The sequence below is a fragment of the Kogia breviceps genome, chromosome 1 (assembly GCF_026419965.1).
Source record: "Kogia breviceps isolate mKogBre1 chromosome 1, mKogBre1 haplotype 1, whole genome shotgun sequence".
NCBI lineage: Eukaryota > Metazoa > Chordata > Mammalia > Artiodactyla > Physeteridae > Kogia > Kogia breviceps.
This window is the reverse complement of record NC_081310.1, coordinates 164,412,857-164,431,532: the sequence shown is the minus strand read 5'-3', so window position 1 is coordinate 164,431,532 and position 18,676 is coordinate 164,412,857. Positions and strand designations below refer to the sequence as shown.

At 37.7% G+C, this 18,676-nt stretch overlaps 1 protein-coding gene across 19 annotated transcripts in view; it reads left to right on the top strand.

Moving 5' to 3' along the window:
• Positions 1 to 18,676, top strand: part of MAST2 (microtubule associated serine/threonine kinase 2) — a 237,250-nt gene that overhangs the window by 46,954 nt on the left and 171,620 nt on the right. The window lies entirely within an intron of this gene.

The window sequence follows — 18,676 nt, the reverse complement described above, 5'->3', positions numbered from 1 at the left end:
ATATTTAGTACGTGAAGATAGGGAACATGTTTTGCACATAGTAGGCAGTTCAGTATATATTGGGTGAAAAGAATGAGCCTTTTCTTTGTCTAGACTTTGTATAGTAGACAGGACCTAACAGAGGTTAAGCTGTGTAGTCTGGGCAGTTTGTTTCTGCCTATTATTGCATCTTGTACCCTTTTACCCTCGGTAGCCCTGCCTCTTTACTTAGGGGACCCATTAACTTTCTGCTGATCTCACACTCTTCCCTCTAAATGTAGGACAAGGCACACAGTAATTTGCAGGGTACAATAACAGAAGTTTGTTTCCGTTAAAATAATCTCATCTATTCTTTGGGACCATAAATCTTTTGGGTTGGCATATAAGGAGTAGAAAGTTTTGTCCATTTGTCCATCCTGGGAAGTGGGGATAGGGGAAGAAGTCTGTGACTTTTAGGCCACAGGGACCATCAGGGTAATTTGTGGAACTTGCCCAACTTTTTATATCTTTTTAAAAAAATTAATTTATTTTATTTTTGGCTGCATTGGATCTTTGTTGCTGCGCGTGGGCTTTTCTCGAGTTGCGGTGAGCAGGAACTACTCTTTGTTGCGGTGTGTGGGCTTCTTATTGCGGTGGCTTCTCTTGTTGCGGAGCACGGGCTCTAGGTGTGCGGGCTTAAGTATTTGCAGCACGCGGGCTCAGTAGTTGTGGCACATGGGCTTTAGAACGCAGGCTCAGTAGTTGTGGCGCATGGGCTTAATTGCTCTGCGGCATGTGGGGTCTTCCCGGACCAGGGCTTGACACCATGTCCCCTGCATTGGCAGGCGGATTCTTAACCACTGTGCCACCCGGGAAGCCCCCAACTTTTTATCTTGAAAATATCAAACCTACAGAAAAATGGAAAGAATGGTACAGGGTATACCCCATTTAAGCTTACTTAGATTGACCAATTTCGTTGTAACTTTACATTTTGCCACATTTTGTTTAATCTGTGTGTATGTATATATTTTTTTCCTGAAGATTTCAAAGCAAGTAACAGACGTTATGCTACCTCCCCCTTAAGTATTTCTCCTAAGATCAAGGATAGTCTCCTAAATAACCACAATATATAGTGGACCCTTGAACACCACTGGTTTGAACTGGGTTGGCCCACTTATATGTGGATTTTTCCCAATAGTAAATACTAGTACTATAGGATCCATGGTTGGTTGAATCCTGGGATGCAGAACTGTGGATAGGGAGGGCCAACTGTAAGTTTATACTTGGATTTTCCACTGCATGGAGGGGTGGGGAGGGTTTGGGAGATGTCAGCACCTCTAACCCCTGCATTGTTCAAGGGTCACCTGTATTGTCAGATCCAAGAAGTTTAACATCAATTTAATATAAAAACCATATTCAAATTTCCCTACTTGTTTTCGGCATGTCTATTAAAGCCCCACCTCTCCCCTCTTTAACATCTGGAACTTAAAAAAAAAAAAAATCCATGTACCATCATAGAGATTTCGATCCAATGGGTCTGGGTTGGTCCCAGGCATCTGTATATTCTTTAAAGCATTATACCTACTTCTAGATGCACTCTTTTGAGAACTGCTGCCACTAAGGTAAAGCTGAATGTTTCATTTTAAGGTGGTTTGTTGCAGAGGAAATTCTTGGACCGAGTTTGCTGAATTCCTAGCTTAGGCCAACTGAAGTAGAATATTCCTGAATTAGTTTTTTTTTAAAGCTTATTGAGACATAATTCACATATGATAAAATTCACTCATTTAAACTGTACAATTCAATGATTTTTAGTATATTCATAGATACATGCAGCCATCACTGGAGTCAATTTTAGAACATGTTAATCATTTCAGAAAGAATTCATATACCCTTTAGCTATCACCTTCATATTTTCACATCTCTCTAGCCTTATGTAAACATTAATATACTTCCTGCCTCCATAGATTTACCTGTACTGTACATTTCATATAAATTGAACCTTATACTATGTGACCTTTCGTAACTAGCTTCTTTCACTTAGGACGATGTTTTCAAGGTCCATCCATTGTGTAGCATGTATTAGTACGTCATTCCTTTTTACTCCTGAATAATATTCCATTGTATGGATATGCCATGTTTTGTTTATCTGTTTGTCAGTGGGTTGTTTCTTCCTTTAGACTATTATGAATAATGCTGCTATGAACATTTGTTTACAATTTTCACATGGACAGTATTCATTTTTCTTGTCAGTGGAATTGCTGGGTCATATGGTAACTGTTTAAATGTAGCAGTGTTTGATAAACTGCAGTGTATGAGATTTGTGGTTTCTTCACATTGTCATCAACATTTGCTATTATTTGTCTTTGATTTTAGCCATCCTAGTGGGTCTGAAGTGGTATCTGTGGTTTTGATTTGTGTTTTCCTAATGAGTAGTGACATTGATCATCTTTTCATGTGATTATTGGCCCTTTGTACGTCTTCTTTGAAGAAATGTCTATTCATACTCTTTTCCCATTTAAAAAATTGGTTTATTTGTCTTTTTTATATACGGATTTGTAAAAATCATTACTTCCTTAAACCTGAATCCAGTTACTTCTTTCCTCCCAGGGATCTGCCTTTTGTTTCCTCCTGTGCCTTTCTTTCCTGAGCTATTTGCTTACTTATAGTAACCTCAGGCTAGTTCCTCCCTTTCCATTCTCCTACTCAAGGATTTCCAGTTGGGTATTTTATGTTTGGTGGCACATTTGATAGTATCAAATACTTTTCCTGCTTTGACTTACTTTACTTTTTTTGACTTACTTTACTCTATGCCACCCCAGCTTCTGGCTGTAGCATTTCTAAAAAATCTGTCCTATAACATATTCTTGTTGTTAATAGAGTTATGGCCCTATATAGTCCATAGACCCAGCCTCCAGAGAATTTTTGGGTCAAAAAGATTCACATAATAACAATAAAAGACAATTTAAAAGTAACATAACAACACTTAATAGAATGTTAATTATGACTTAAAAGGAACTAAGGAGACAAGAATTGTGCTGTGTATAATTATTGGGGAGATAATTTGCAGGAGGTTAGATTTGACCAGACCCTGGAGAATGGATAGCCAAAAACCTTAATGTAGCAAATATTTTCATTTTGACGACATCTAGGTGATTGTGTTTATGAGGAGACTTTTTTCTTCTCCCTTGTTTCCTGGTATCTATTGAGAAGATTTCTCTGAAGGCCCATTTTCCCCATATATATATATAGTGACAATGATTTCAATTAGTGGTTTCCAGAGCATGTATAAAAAGGATCATACAGGGGCTTCCCTGGTGGCGCAGTGGTTGAGAGTCTGCCTGCCGATGCAGGGGACGCGGGTTCGTGCCCCGGTCCGGGAGGATCCCACGTGCCGCGGAGCGGCTGGGCCCGTGGGCCATGGCTGCTGAGCCTGCGCGTCCGGAGCCTGTGCTCCGCAACGGGAGAGGCCGCAGCAGTGAGAGGCCCGCCTACCACAAAAAAAAAAAAAAAAAAAAAAAAAAAAAAAAAAAAGGATCATACAATCATACTACTATATTGTATGTTACTAGGGATAGGGAAAAACTTAGATGACATCTTGTCCAAGATTAATTATTAATCTTAAGATATATGTACATACATATATGTTAGGGAACCGCTGACCAAAACTGCCCACCTTGGCCAGGCACAATGATAACCGCTTGCGTAAATTGTCTCATAACAGGAGGTTCTGATAAAGAGCTAGGTGCTGCCACCCGAAAACTAACCAGGAGAATTTGGGAGGGGCCTAAAGGAGGGAGGACACATCAGCCCATAGTATGTCTTGTAAAACTAACCCAGAAGAATTTGGGAAGGGCCAAAAAGGAGGAAGGAGGAGACGATATGTGCTGCCAGCCTCCCAGAAACCCTCACACTGGGATCCATATTGGCTGAGAGATGTGTGAGCCACCAGAAGGACCCTGAGTCAGACCAAATATGGGCCAAGCAAGATAATTGGCCAGGGACAACTGGAAGCTAACCCCATTGCTATAAAACCTGAGACTGTGAGCTATGTGGCAGAGTAGTTTTCCTGGGTTCCCTTATCCTGCTTCTCTCTGCCCGGGCGCCCCTTCCCAATAAAGTCTCTTGCTTTGTCAGCACATGTGTCTCCTCAGACAATTCATTTCCAAGTGTTAGACAAGAGCCTACTTCGGGCTCTGGAAGGGGTCCCCCTTCCTGCAACATATCCTTTTATTATGTAAATTATAATATATGATATATATAAGATATATACATATATATCTTAAAATACATATATAAGATTATATGTATATAATCTTTAAAATAAGGTTAATTCCTTCTTTGCTTTTTCATGAATATGTCAAGTAGTATCTGCAACTTTGATCTTTGTCTGTGACTCGCTCCATCTGTTTATTCTTCCTCTCTGTTCCCCTAAACCGATTCTTTGGTTGTTCCCTGTCTTGTTAAATAGAACCATGACCCACCCCCCTCCCCGCCCCAGTCGTCGAAAGCTAGAGACCTAGAAGTCTGTTTTGATTCCTCCTCTGCCCTTACTCTATCCCCATCCAGTCACCCATCAAGTCCTAGCTCCCAACATCTCTTGAGTGGTCTACTTTTTTTCACGAGGGATGTGGCCCAGTTTAAGACACATTTTCAGTCTCTTGGATCATTGCTGGGGCCTCGTTACTGTTAACCCTGTATTCATTCTTCTTCCTTTCCAACCACTCTCCACTCTAAAGTCTTTTCTTTCAAAACCACAAATCTGATATGTCTGTTCTTACTTTTTTCTTTTAGTTTTATCTTCTAAAATTTTCATTTGGTTAATACTTATCCAGCTGTAATGTTTAAAATCTTTCCATAGCTTCCTATAACAAATTTTATTTTTTATTTTTATTTTATTTTTATTTTTTTTGCAGTACGTGGGCCTCTCACTGTTGTGGCCTCTCCCGTTGCGGAGCACAGGCTCTGGACGCACAGGATCAGAGGCCATGGCTCACGGGCCTAGCCGCTCCGCGGCATGTGGGATCTTCCTGGACCGGGGCACGAACCTGTGTCCCCTGCATTGGCAGGCAGACTCTCAACCACTGCGCCACCAGGGAAGCCCAACAATTATTATAAAATATAGTAGTAAGTAATTATTGAGTGGATGAGTTTTCATTGACATTAGCAAATTGGGAATGAAGCATTAGAGACAGAGACCACAGATGGAAAGATTAGGCTTGGATGCTTTTTCTCTGAAATCAGTCTATTGGATTCAAGTAATTTGGTACAATTCACTGGTTAGGTCAACCTAACCAGTGAATTGTACCAAATATTGACATTTTAATAGGAGGGCTGTAAATTCCAAGAATCTTTTAATTGATAGTATTTGACTAATTCTCCAAATATACTTTTGGGATTCTTTCTTTACTTATTGGCAGAAATGGCCTTCACAGGAATGATGCCTTTATAGGACTGATCATTTGCAAGGAATGGCTCTTTCCATCATCATGTTCCTAGTTGACATGTAGCATTGTATCTCCTACATAGTAGGCAATGTATAAGTACTTATTGAAGGAGTAAAGGACTTTTGGAATACCTTTGCTAATGTTATAGCTGGTTGGATTAATACTTGTTTTGAAGTATAATGTCCACAAAAGAAGGTTGATTTAATGTGTTAGTACCAGCCTGAAATGATGTCACACAGACCTCTGTTCTTGTCCTTGTCTTAATTCATGTTAATCAATATCTTGGATAAAGACACTGAAGAAATTGTTTATCACATATGCATCAGTATCACATGCTGATGACATGTTGAATGTTAAATTCAGTCAGAGCTTTACAAACAGAAATGATGGTTCAAGAAGAACTAGCAAAATGAAATTTAACGGAGAGAAAAGTAACCTTTGAAAAGCCCAAAGCTCAAAACTGGATTGAAGTTTGAATTAAAGTCAAGTCCCAAGACATTTTCATCACTGTAAAAGGAAAACCTTTATCCATTAAGCAGTCACTGTCCATTTTAACTTCATCCCAGCCCTGGTAACTACCAATCTGTATTCTGTCTCCATGGATTACCTATTTTGGATATTTCTTATGAATGGAATCACACGGTATGTGATCTGTGTCTGGCTTCTTTTATTTAGCATAATGTTTTTGAGGTTTATCCATATTGTAGCATGTATCAGTACTTTGTTCCTTTTTATGTCTGAATATGATCCCATCGAATGGATATACCACATTGTGTTTATCCATTCATCAGTTGATGGACATTTGGGTTGTTTCCACCTTTTGGTTATTGTGACTAATGTTACTGTGAGCATTCATGTTCAAGTATTTCTTTGAGTTCCTGGTTTCAGTTCTTTGGAGTATATACCTTCCTTCCTGGGAGTAGAATTGCTGAGTCGTATGGTAATTCTGTTTATTTTTTTGAGGAACCAATAAGCTGTTTTCCACAGTGGATGCATCATTTGGCATCCCTGTCTACAGTGTGTGAGGGTTCCATTTTTTCTATATATTTGCCAAAACATTTTATTTTTAAAAATTAATTAATTAATTAATTTACGGCTGCATTCGGTCTTCGTTGCTGCGTGCAGGCTTTCTTTAGATGTGGTGAGCAGGGGCTACTCTTCGTTGTGGTGCCTGGGCTTCTCATTATGGTGGCTTCTCTTGTGGAGCACAACTCTAGGTGCGCGGGCTTCATTAGTAGTGGCTCGTGGGCTTCAGTAGTTGTGGCTTGTGGGCTCTAGAGCACAGGCTCAGTAGTTGTGTCTCACGGGCTTAGTTGCGCTGTGGCTTGTGGGATCTTCCTGGAGCAGGGCTTGAACCTGTGTCCTCTACATTGACAGGTGGATTCTTAACCACTGCACCACCAGGGAAGCCCCGCCAATACATTTTATTTTCTGTTTTTTTTTTTTCTTTTTCTTTTTTTTGGGGGGGGCGGTACGCAGGCCTCTCACTGTTGTGGCCTCTCCCGTTGTGGAGCACAGGCTCCGGACGCGCAGGCTCAGCGGCCATGGCTCAGGGGCCCAGCCGCTCCGCGGCAGGTGGGATCTTCCCGGACCGGGGCACGAACCCGTGTCCCCTGCATCGGCAGGCGGACTCTCAACCACTGCGCCACCAGGGAAGCCCTTCTCTTTTTGTTGTTGTTGTTTTTTGTTTTTTTAAAAATTATAGCTATCCTAGTGAGTATTAAGTGGTATCTCATTGTGGCTTTGAGTATTATTGTGTGGGGATTTTTTTTTTTGGCTGTGCTGCACAGCATGTGGGATCTTTGTTCCCCAACCAGGGATTGAACCGGTGCCTCTTTCAGTAGAAGCATGGAATCCTAACCACTGGACTGCCAGGGAATTTCCTATTATTGTATTTTTAACGTAGTAATATTTCAGAACTTTTTCGAAGTGATATATTTGGTGTATGATGAAGGGATTAAGAATCCAAGCTACTACTTACAACCTTTTCCCATAGTTCTTTTTTTTTTTTTTTTTTTTTGCGGTATGCGGGCCTCTCACTGTTGTGGCCTCTCCCGTTGCGGAGCACAGGCTCCGGACGCGCAGGCCCAGCGGCCATGGCTCACGGGCTTAGTTGCTCCGCGGCTTGTGGGATCTTCCCGGACCAGGGCACGAAGCCGCGTCTCCTGCATCGGCAGGCGGATTCTCAACCACTGCGCCACCAGGGAAGCCCTTTCCCATAGTTCTTAACTCTTATCATTATTCTTTAATTTTGACATATGAGTTCAAAGAGAAACACCATGGATATTTGTTTTGCCTACTTCTGTGTTATAGGGATTCCAAACTCAGCAACTTCCCCTTTCAAGCTTACCTTTCTGCAGCTGTAACTTTTTGCCTTTTCTTGGAGATATCTATATTTATCTCTTAATTAGGTTTATTGAGGTATAATTTACATAGAATAAAGTTCACCCATTTTAAGTGTGCAATTTGATGAGTTTTCATAGATGTATATGGTTGTGTCACTACCATCACCACCCATGATACAGATAAAGAAAATCATGGTATGGAAATTTCTGTCACCCTAAAATGTTCCCTTGTATCCCTTTGCAGTCTGTTCTTTCCCGAGTCCCAGCCCTTGGCAACCATTGACCTGCTTTATGTCACTGTGGTTTTTTTGTCTTTTCCAGAATTTCATATAAGTGGAATCATACAGTATGTAATCTTTTGTGTTTGACTTCTTTCACTTAGCATAATGGTTTTGAGATTCATCCATGCTCTTTTGAGTATCATTAGTTCCTTTGTATTGCTGAAAGTGTTCCATTGGCCTGGGTATATCAGACTTTGTTTATCTATTCACCACTTGATGATCATTTGGATTGTTTCTTGTTTTTGCCTGTTATGGAGAAAGCTGCTATGAAAGTTTGTGTACAAGTATTTGTGTGGACTTACGCTTTCATATTTGCTGGATAAATACCTAGGAACGAGATTCCTGGTATGTATGATAAGTGTATGCTTATCTAAATGAGGAACTGGCATTTTTGTATTTCCACCAGCAGTTGTTCCACATCCTTTTCAGTACTAGGTATTATCATTTTAATTTTAGCTGGTCTAATGGGTGTGTAGGGATATCTCGTTGTGGTTTTAATTTGCATATCCCTGATGACTAATGAGGTTGAATTGCTTTTTATATGCTTGTTTGACATATATGTGTGTGTGTGTGTGTGTGTGTGTGTGTATATTCTGTGGTGAACTACCTATTCAAATCTTCTGTCCTTTAAAAAATTTTAGGTTGTTTGTCTTCTTATTATTGAGTCTTAAGAGTTCTTTGTATATTCTGAATACAAGTTATATATTTGATATACACTTTCTAAATATTTCTCCCTGTGACTCATGTTTTCATTTTCTTATCACTGTTTTACATCAAAATCTGTTTATAAAAATATGCAGAAATCATCTATATTTCTCTATACTAACAATGAAATTGAAATTTATAAATTATTATTATTTATAATAGCTTACAAATATGAAATAATTAAAGATAAATTTAAAAAAATTATTTGCAAGACCAGTACATTTTAAACTACAAAACATTACTGAGAAAAATTAAAGAATACTTAAATGAATGGAAAATATGATATGTTCATGGATTGGAAGACTCAATAACATTAAGATATAAATTCTCCTATTGATCTATAGATTCAATTCAGTTCCAATCAAAACCCAAGCAGGACTTTTCAGAAAGTGAAAAGATGATTTCAGGTTTATATTGAAATGCAAAGGGCCTAAAATAACCAAAACAATATTGAAAAAGGCCGAAGTTGGAGGAATCGCCCCATCTGATTTTATGAGTGTCTGTAAGGGTACAGTAATCGCCTCACCTGATTCTATGAGTGTCTGTAAGGGTACAATATTGTGATATTGGTGTAAAGATAGACACACAAATCATTGGAACAGAATAGAAAGTTCAGAAATAGACAAATATGCAAGGTAATTTAATGGGGAAAAATAGTCATTTCAACAAATGGTGCTAGAACAGTTTACATGGAAAAAGAAATGAACCTTTATCCTTACCCCATGCTATATACAAAAATTAACTTGAAATGGATAATTACCCAAATGTAAGAGCTAAAGTTATAAAACACGTAAAGGAAAACTGGAGAAAATTTTTGTGATTTTGGGTGAAGCAAAGGTTTCTTAGAACACAAAAGGCACAAGCCATAAGAGGGAAGAATTTTCACTTTATCAAATAGTATAAAAGAGTGAAGTGTTCAATTTAGTAAGAATTATAGGAGTTTAGGTTAAAAACAGTGCATTCAGTGCCTATTAACTTGAGAATTGCTCTCCTTTCCACTCTTGGTTTCTTCTTTTTTGCAAGAGGAACAGTTTCTAATGCCACCTAGTGTCTTTTCAAAGGTATGAGAATAATGTTTCATAAGAAATTTTAAAATAAAAGTTGGGAGATTTTCATGAGATTGAACAGAATATTAGAAGCCTAGTTGCTTGTTCTCAAGAACATCCTTAAGTGAGAAGCAAAAGAATAGGCTAATTATTTTGCCTGAACAAATTCAGAGATGAATTTTATAAACATTTTTATCATATCTTTTTTGATAATTTATAAAGAATTTAAGGTGTACAACTTTAAAAATAGTGGCTTCCATATTAAAATTTTTTTCATCATTTTATCTTCTTATTTATTTATTTATTTATTTATTTATTTATTTATTTATTTATTTTGGCCACACCACGCAGCATGTAGGATCTTAGTTCCCCATCCAGGCATCGAACCCATGCTCCTGCATTGGAAGCACAGAGTCTTAACCACTGGACCACCAGAGAAGCCCCCTTCCATATTTTAAAAAAGCATTTAAAATTTAAAAAATTTTTAGATAAATTGGTTGATTGATTAGGACTGCTGAAAAACATCTTATTGAATTTGTTGAGGGTTAGAATACGTGACAAACATGACAATGTTTATGCAAGTTTTTCATTAAGGAAAAAAAGATAGTGTTATTAAATCACCAGTTAAAAGTTATAGCTACAGGTTTTGTTTTTGTTTTAAATCTTTTACAGAAAGTCTTTTAATCGGACCATTAATGTCGTATATTGCTATGTATAAGTGTAATTAACAGTGCTGAGGAAAGATTGCAAAGTATTGATATTTGTATATTCTGTCATGTAAACAAAATAGAAATCCTGGAGATGTTTGAGTTGGGATAGCAAACTAATGTTTACTAGACCCTGTACCTAGGTTTTTTTAACATATATTCTTTATTTTCTCAGGAACATAAATTTTCTTTTTGTGAGGTAGACATAATTATACTCTTTTACAGGTGAGGAAATTCAGGTCTGCAGAGTTTTATTCATTTGTGCATTCATTCCACAAATATTTATGAGGTACCCACTATGTATCACCACTGTACTGGGTGCTCAGAATACAACGATGAACGAAACAAAGTTAAGTACTTTGCTGTAGGATAGTGGGTGAATGTTAGAGTATGGATTCAAAACCAGGTCTGACTCTGAGGTGTATTTCAAGACTTGTAAGTAAGTGGAGAGGCACGTCTTTAGCAAGTTAGGTGATTTGAATTGCACTTTTTTGCTGGACTTACTGATACTCAATTTTCTCAGCTATTCAGATATTGATGATTTTGATCAGGATTACATATAGGGAAAGTTTTACTTGGTTTTGATTACATAAAATTTCCCTTTGAGTTAAAAAGACTTTCTCGTCTTTAGAGTATGCAAATAAGTTGAAAATACATTTAATTTTATTCCACATAAAATGGTTTTGGCTGGAAAAGAACAGACAAATTATGATATTATAATAAAGAGATATAGGCAAGATGTAGTGAAATGGCAACAAATACATAGTACCTTCTCCTTAATAATAACCTGGTGCTGTTACCAACCCTAGGACTGAAAGGATGAGGGGAAGAAGTGATCCTTGGAACTTGGAGACAGAGGAGGCTGTGTATAGAAAGTGACCTGACAGTTAGTATGACTTGTGGTAGTGTGATGCAGCCTGCCTAACACAACCCTGCAACGGCCAACGCAGGAGAATGAATCTCCTCCACTCTCTCCCTTACTCTTTGTTCTTTCTCCAACCTCTTGCTGGTGCTACCTATTGGCTGAACCCATGTGGACAGAAGAGGGCAAGGGAACCTGTTGACATAGTTCATAATGAGCCTGCATTTGGGGTACAGTGAATGATCTGGAGGGGCAAATGGATGATATCCTGTACACCTTGCAAATATTTTAAACATTGAGCTTATTTATATATAGTTTTGACTATGAATTATGTTAAATCATGTTGCAGTTTTATTCAAAGCACTGCTAATTCTTTTTTTTTCATAAACCTGTTTTTGAGAGTGTCTTCATCCTAGAAACCACCTCTTGAAGTTCAGAAGTTCCGTCATTCTACAGTGCTCTGGTTCATTAAAATACATGTAAATATAGCATTTACTGTACCTTAATTTTAAGTTTGTGTATGTAAAAATATAAGTTCTTTTTAAAAATAATATATAGTAGCAAATAGCAGTTATTCTGTAAACTTTTCATTTAATAAATTATATTTTCAAATGGGAAATCAAAATACTTGATATGACTCTTGGAACCTTATGTGGAAATTGCATATATTGTTCCTTTTGCTTAGATTGTTCAGTCAACTTCTGTGCATCTTTTATTTTTTTTTTTTTTTTTTTTTTTTTTTTTTTTTTGCGTTGTGCGGGCCTCTCACTGTTGTGGCCTCTCCCGTTGCGGAGCACAGGCTCCGGACGCGCAGGCCTAGCGGCCATGGCTCACGGGCTTAGTTGCTCCGAGGCATGTGGGATCTTCCCGGACCAGGGCACGAACCCGTGTCTCCTGCATCGGCAGGCGGATTCTCAACCACTGCGCCACCAGGGAAGCCCCTGTGCATCTTTTAATATCCAGTTCAATGATTCCCTCCATTGTGAAGTCTTCTGTGACTCCCTCATACTGAACAGAGTTGTTAAACTTTATTTGTACCACAATTAAACCTTATACAATCTTTATTACTATATATAGGTGGTAGACTCCCAGAGTGTGAATGAAGATTGAGTGCTTAAACTAGTTGCCACCATTAGAAGATGCATTGCTTTGTACAAATTACTTAAGTTCTCTGTAATGCTTTCCCTTTTGTAAAATGGGAATAAAAATTATCTAAAATAGTTATTCTCTTTTTGTCTTAAGTATTAAATGAATTTGTATATGTAAGGTTCTTAGAACAATGCTTGGAAACTCTAGGAAATATTAGATGATGTGATTATTGTGTAAATTTTCTCTCATCTGATAGTCTTTGAGCACGTGTTTCTCTTTACACCTGGACTGCAGAGCATAGCACAAAGCATAGCATGTAGTGGGGTTCTCTGTAAACATTTGCAAAATGAATCGGTTTTGAGTATTCTGATATTCTTATTGTTTTTAACACAATCTCTAAAATTCTGAATAATTGTTTTACTGTAAAGGTTATGAAGATTGCTTTCAAAGTCCTTCTCTCCATGAACATGTCTATTTTCTTTTTTCTCATAGGGTTAACATTTGTAAATATTTGCTGGGAATCTTGGTAGAAGATCCCATCTATCACTAGATTATATACTTCTTGACAGCAAGGTTTGTTTCTTACAAAAATTTCCTCCCATTCACTGCTCCCTGCAACAGCCATCTAACATAATATTTGATGTTTGTATGTAATAGTTGAGTCCACAAACGTTAGGTGAAAATCACTTTTTCTAAAAATTATCTACTTATGGTGTATGACTCAGGTCTTTTTTTTTTTTTTTTTAAGCTTCCAAGTCAGTTGTCATTCTGCATTTTTGCAATGTGTCTTTTCTTATCTTAGAATATCTAGAGTACAGGGCTGGTTCAAGCATGTGCAGACTGGTAGCCTTGAAAGGGGGGAAGGTTAAGAAAGAGTAGTGTGCAGAAAAGATTTAACAAGGCCTGAGACTGCTGTCCTTAAAAAAGCCTGCATGCAAGATTGGCCATTGGTTAGCATTTGGGAACTTGAACTGTAAACTGTTTCTTACACTGATAAAGCTTTCCCTAAGTAAATGATGAGAGTGACTGACTGTGTCTAGACTATACAAACAATGTGAATAACTGCTTTCCTGGAGGCCTGGAATTTTGGTATGTAGTAGGCAGAGTGTGCCTGTGTAAGCAGCTCCAGTAAAAACTTAGAGCACTGGGTCTGATGAACTTCACTGGTAGATTGCATTCTATGCGTGTTATCAAAATTTGTTGCTGGAGGAATTGAACGTGTCCTGTGTATCTCCACTGGGAGAGAACGCTTGAAAGCTTGCCTCTGGTTTCCTCTGAACTTCATCATGCCCCTTTTCCCTTTGCTGATTTTGTTTTGTTTCCTTTTTCTGTAATAAATTTTAGTCAGGAGTACAAGTATATTGTTGAACCTGGGGGTGGCCTTGGGGGCCCCTGACAAAGGTAGCCGCCTTTGAAGGGCTTGTGGAAATGGCCAAAGGTAGCTCCCCAGATTTACATTAATAGTTGGGGTTGAAGATTGTTTTATGTGTAATTAACTTTAGGTCATTTCATAGCACCTGAGACTGAGCCATCTTTTCCTGTACCACGATTTGCCCCAGAACTGGCATTATTTGCTTTTTACCCTGAGGATGGCATTGCTTCTGCCATGCCCTCCGGTTTTTTTTTTAGTATATAATTAATTCTTACCTCTTTGAATCTTGAGTCCTTTTCTTTTTAATATTTATTTAATTTATTTATTCGGTTGTGCTGGGTCTTAGTTATGTCAGGTGGGCTCCTTAGTTGTGGCACACAGGCTCCTTAGCTGTGGCATGCAAACTCTTAGTTGCGACATGCATGTGGGATCTAGTTCCCTGACCAGGGATCGAACCTGGGCCCCCTGCATTGGGAGCGTGGAGTCTTAACCACTGCACCACTAGGGAGGTCCCTGTCCTCCTGTTTTTTTATGGCACATAAAACAGATTGAAAGAGCTGGGCTCTCTTTTCTTGGTCTGCTACCTCTTTGCAGCATATCTTATTTTCATTATTTTTATTCAGTTAATTTTATATATATGGCCACTACGTTGAAGTATGCTAGGAGCTGTGGCTGATAAAGAAGAAGAATAAGATACAGCTCTTAAGCTGCCTCTGTTTCTTTCTTTTTTTTCTGTACTTGTCCCAAGCTTAAGATAACCCTTTTCTGTTTTTCCTTTGTTTGTCTCAGGATTTCCTGATTGATATTTTTCTGTTTGTGAATACATTTAACAGTTTTCTTAGGCAGTTTAAAAAAAAAAAAACTGTCCTAGAATGTCCACCTTATATCCCTATACTTGCAAAATTGTTCTGTGCCACGTAAAATGACATGTTTTAGAGCCCATGGTTGTGTGTGTGTGTGTGTGTGTGTGTAATCATGATTTATTACTGTGTTAAGTGAGGGAGACTTGTAGGAAGAATTGTGACTTAAAATATTCCATCAGTGTTTAACTTATGAAATGCATATGTAATAAGCATGTTTATAACAATGCAAGCACTGATAGGTCAAACTGAACTTGTGTTAGTCCAATTGGTTCTGTGATCTATATGAAACTAATATGCATATTTCAGCCTAAGCTACTTATTACATAGAGGCATGTTTTCATCTTTTGTAGAACCTGTGAAATAATCTTGCTTTACAGAATGTTATAAAGTTAGAGGTAAATTGACCAAAGTACTCATTCTCTAGGCAGAGGGCTATAAAAGGGAGATAACATAATATAATTATAATTTTGAGGATAATATTTAGATTTGCCTTTAAATTAGGTTAACGGTATCTTTGGGCTTTTAGGGTCCCTTCCTAAATCTCATCTGGTTTAGGTCAGTGTTGAGAAATACTATATCCGCATATTGTCTGGATTTTTATTCATTCAGCAAACATGCTTTTAGTGCTCATGTGGTGTCAGGATTTGAGGTGAATGCTGGAGAAAATAAGATATAGAAGACATTGTCCTTGTTCTCAGAGAACTAAATAATAATTGCTGTATAATTGTTATAATAGAAAACTGTGTGAGGCATAGTTTGGACACAATAGGTAGTGATCAGTTCTGGATGTGGGTGGGAATTAAAAACTTAATGGTGATAATGCTTGAGCTGGGTTTTAAAGGATGATTAGAAATGATCAAAGGATGGTAGACGTTGTCTGTGAGGCAATAAATAACTTTTTCTAGGGAATGAAAGAAAACTTCATGGAAGAGGTAGTGTTTGAGCTAGACCTGGATGGATAAGTTTTAGAGATAAAAAGCTTTGGGCAGAGAGAAGACCTTTCTGGAGTAGGGAACATGAAATAAAGGAATGGTTGTCTAAAATCCTAGAAATAGCAAATAGTTCATTTTGGCTGGAGTATAGAGCTTATGTACTCATACTATACGGCAGTCAGTGTGCCTTCTTCTGGCTGCATCTTATTAAATAAAACAGACATTGTCCCTGTCTTCATGGAGCCTAAGGGAAGGAGTGGAGTGGTAGATAAGGTTGTGAACAGTAGGTTGGGTAAATTGGATTAAAGAGCAAAGGAGTTTGGATGTTAAGGGAGGCATCAGGACCTCAGTTTTAAGTAGTGGGGAGCCCTTGAGGATTAACAAACTGGTTGAGAATTTTGATTAGGGCACTGGAGAGAAATGGGTTGGAGGGGGTCTTTTGTGTAGAGGTGATTGTTTGCAGATAAAAAAAGTGGGAGGGTGGTTGATGAGGAGAGGGTTAGGGAGGGAGAGGGAGGGCGATCAGTGTAAAGTGCTCAGAGAGTGTTTTCTGACTGAATGAGGGTCTTTGTATCTGCCCATGTTCTTTACTCTCTGTGTACATCTCTTGCTTTCCTCATCAGTTGTTTCTTTCACCTTTCCCCATTTTATTTACCCTTATTCTGACTCCTTTTCTTAATTGGCTTATTGATGAAATATGTTTCAGATTTTTTCTGGAACTAGAGATCTAATAGTTAGCCTCTGCTTAGAAGCCTCCAATGATTATTAAAATTACAGAGACTTGATAGATCTCACAGAGTGATTTCGTTAATCAAAAAAAACCCCCCACAAGATTATGGGAGCCAGGGCAGGCCTAGTGAGCGAAAAAAAGAGCTCGTTTGGCCATGTCTAATTTGAGGGATCTATTGCCAGTAAGAATTGTTTTTAGAGCTGAGGAAATTTGTGCTAGAGATAGAGCTTCAAGAGGCAAAGAATCATCTGTATGAAATGGTAGTTGAAGCTATGAATTTGGATGAATTCACTTGAGAACATTGAAGGATTAAAAAAGAGACAGACCTTTAGGGGAACCACTCTTCTGTTAGATGAGGATTGCCTTTAGGACAGGTATCGTGTCTTTGTAAATTTAATAAACCCTTTTGACTCTTCTGTGCCAGTTTGTTGTGCCTGGTGCTGGGTGCACAGAGAAGAATGAGATACAGTCTTTGTGCTTAGCAAGATCCCAGGCTTTTAGGACAAAGAGAGATGTGTAGTGAACAGTGCAGAGCAGAAGGTGCTATAGGGGAGGGAGAGAAACTGCTGTTGAGCTTTGCATTTTCAGTAACTATTCCATTATGTGTCACTCAGTGTGATTAGGAGGTTAAGTTTTTTGCTCTTTTTTAAGGCAGTGTAATTGATTTGTGAATGTTTTATATTGCTATGTTTTAAAGAAGAAAACAACTAGTCCTTTCAACAGATTAGTTGCTTTATATGTATGTTGTCCTTGATTATAATTTTTCTATAGACTACTAGTATTAAATGGGGTAAAAAGATGCTTGCCACTATGCTTTCAATGAAAATGCCTGGAGAATTAATTATGAGCAGGAAGATTTATATCAAAACAAATCATACAATTTTTCTAAATGATTGATAAGAATTGCCTCCCCTTCCTCCTGTTCATTAGGTAACCTTTAGGAAATACTTATTTAGTACTTCTTTCTAGCTTGTATGGAAGGTGTTGAATGTATAGGGGTGAAAACAATAGACATGGTTTTTGTCCTTGTGGAATCTACACTCTCATGGGGGTGATAGATATTAACAAATTTTTAAAGAAATATGTACATAATTATAAATCAGCATTGATGCAGTTTATATAGCTGTAAATGGCAATGAAAGATTAATGTTATTATCAACACTATCAAAGAACTATAGTGTTTAAAATGTATTTTGCTACAAATGAATGAATCTGGATGTTTTGTTTACCTGGTATGATTGTATGGAATTGTGGTCTGTGTCCTCTGTACTGTGATTTTGATCTGCATTTCAGAATGCTGGGATTAGGAGCATCTCTGTCTAACAAAACTTTTTACAAGACATTTTATTGTGTCTTCTATAGTAGTTTAGTTTAGGTTCCTGATTATGAATGCAAATGTAAATTGCTATATTGTGCTTATTAAAGGAATTGATGGGCATCTGATCTAGCCTTATCGTTCTGAACAATACTAGTTCTCATTATAAGCTTATGATGGCAGTCTGTTAGCTGCATTGTATTAAAGGGCCTCAGCTGTCTTCCTTCAGCAGCACAATTATTGATGTCAATGAGAAGCATGGCTCATTGGCATTTTAGGATGTTAGTTTCATGGATAAAAGAATAATACTTTGAACATAGGATGCAAAATCCTCTTTGTGCTTAAAATACATTTAAAAAACTCTTTTAGATTCATACATGATGTTATTCTACTTGGGACTTGCCTACTTAAGTAAATAATCAGAGATTAGCTAAAGAATATTCATATCCTTCCCAGAGATGTAATTTATGAGAGATATTAACTAGTATTTCCACATCAACTAGCATTTTTTATAGCAGGGCCAATTTTGAAGGGCTCATTTACTGCATGATTAAAAATAATAACATTTGTTGAATGCATCCTCTGTGCTGGGGACTATGCTGAGTATTTGAAATGGATTAGCTTTATTTAATCCTTATACCAACCCTAAGAAATAGGCATGATTACTCAATCAATGTATAAATTGAGGAAGTGGAGGCTTAAAAGTGGGTAACTTGCCCAAGTTCACACAGATGGTTCATGACAGAAGTATGGTTTGAATCCAGATCTCTCTTTTTGTAGAATGAATACTGTTAATCTCTCTGATGATGTTTCTTATTATTTTGTAATCACTATATTTGGGAAGTTTCTCTCTTGGTTTCACTTGAACCACTTTTGTTGAGAAATTATAGAGAAACCTCTCCTTCAGTGTTGTCTAACAACTCCCTTTTTCTCATCTAAAACCAGACAAAAAATTGAATGTTAGAGCAGGATAAATTTAACTGGACATTCTGTATTTTTATTTGCTAAACCTAGCAATCCTAAACAG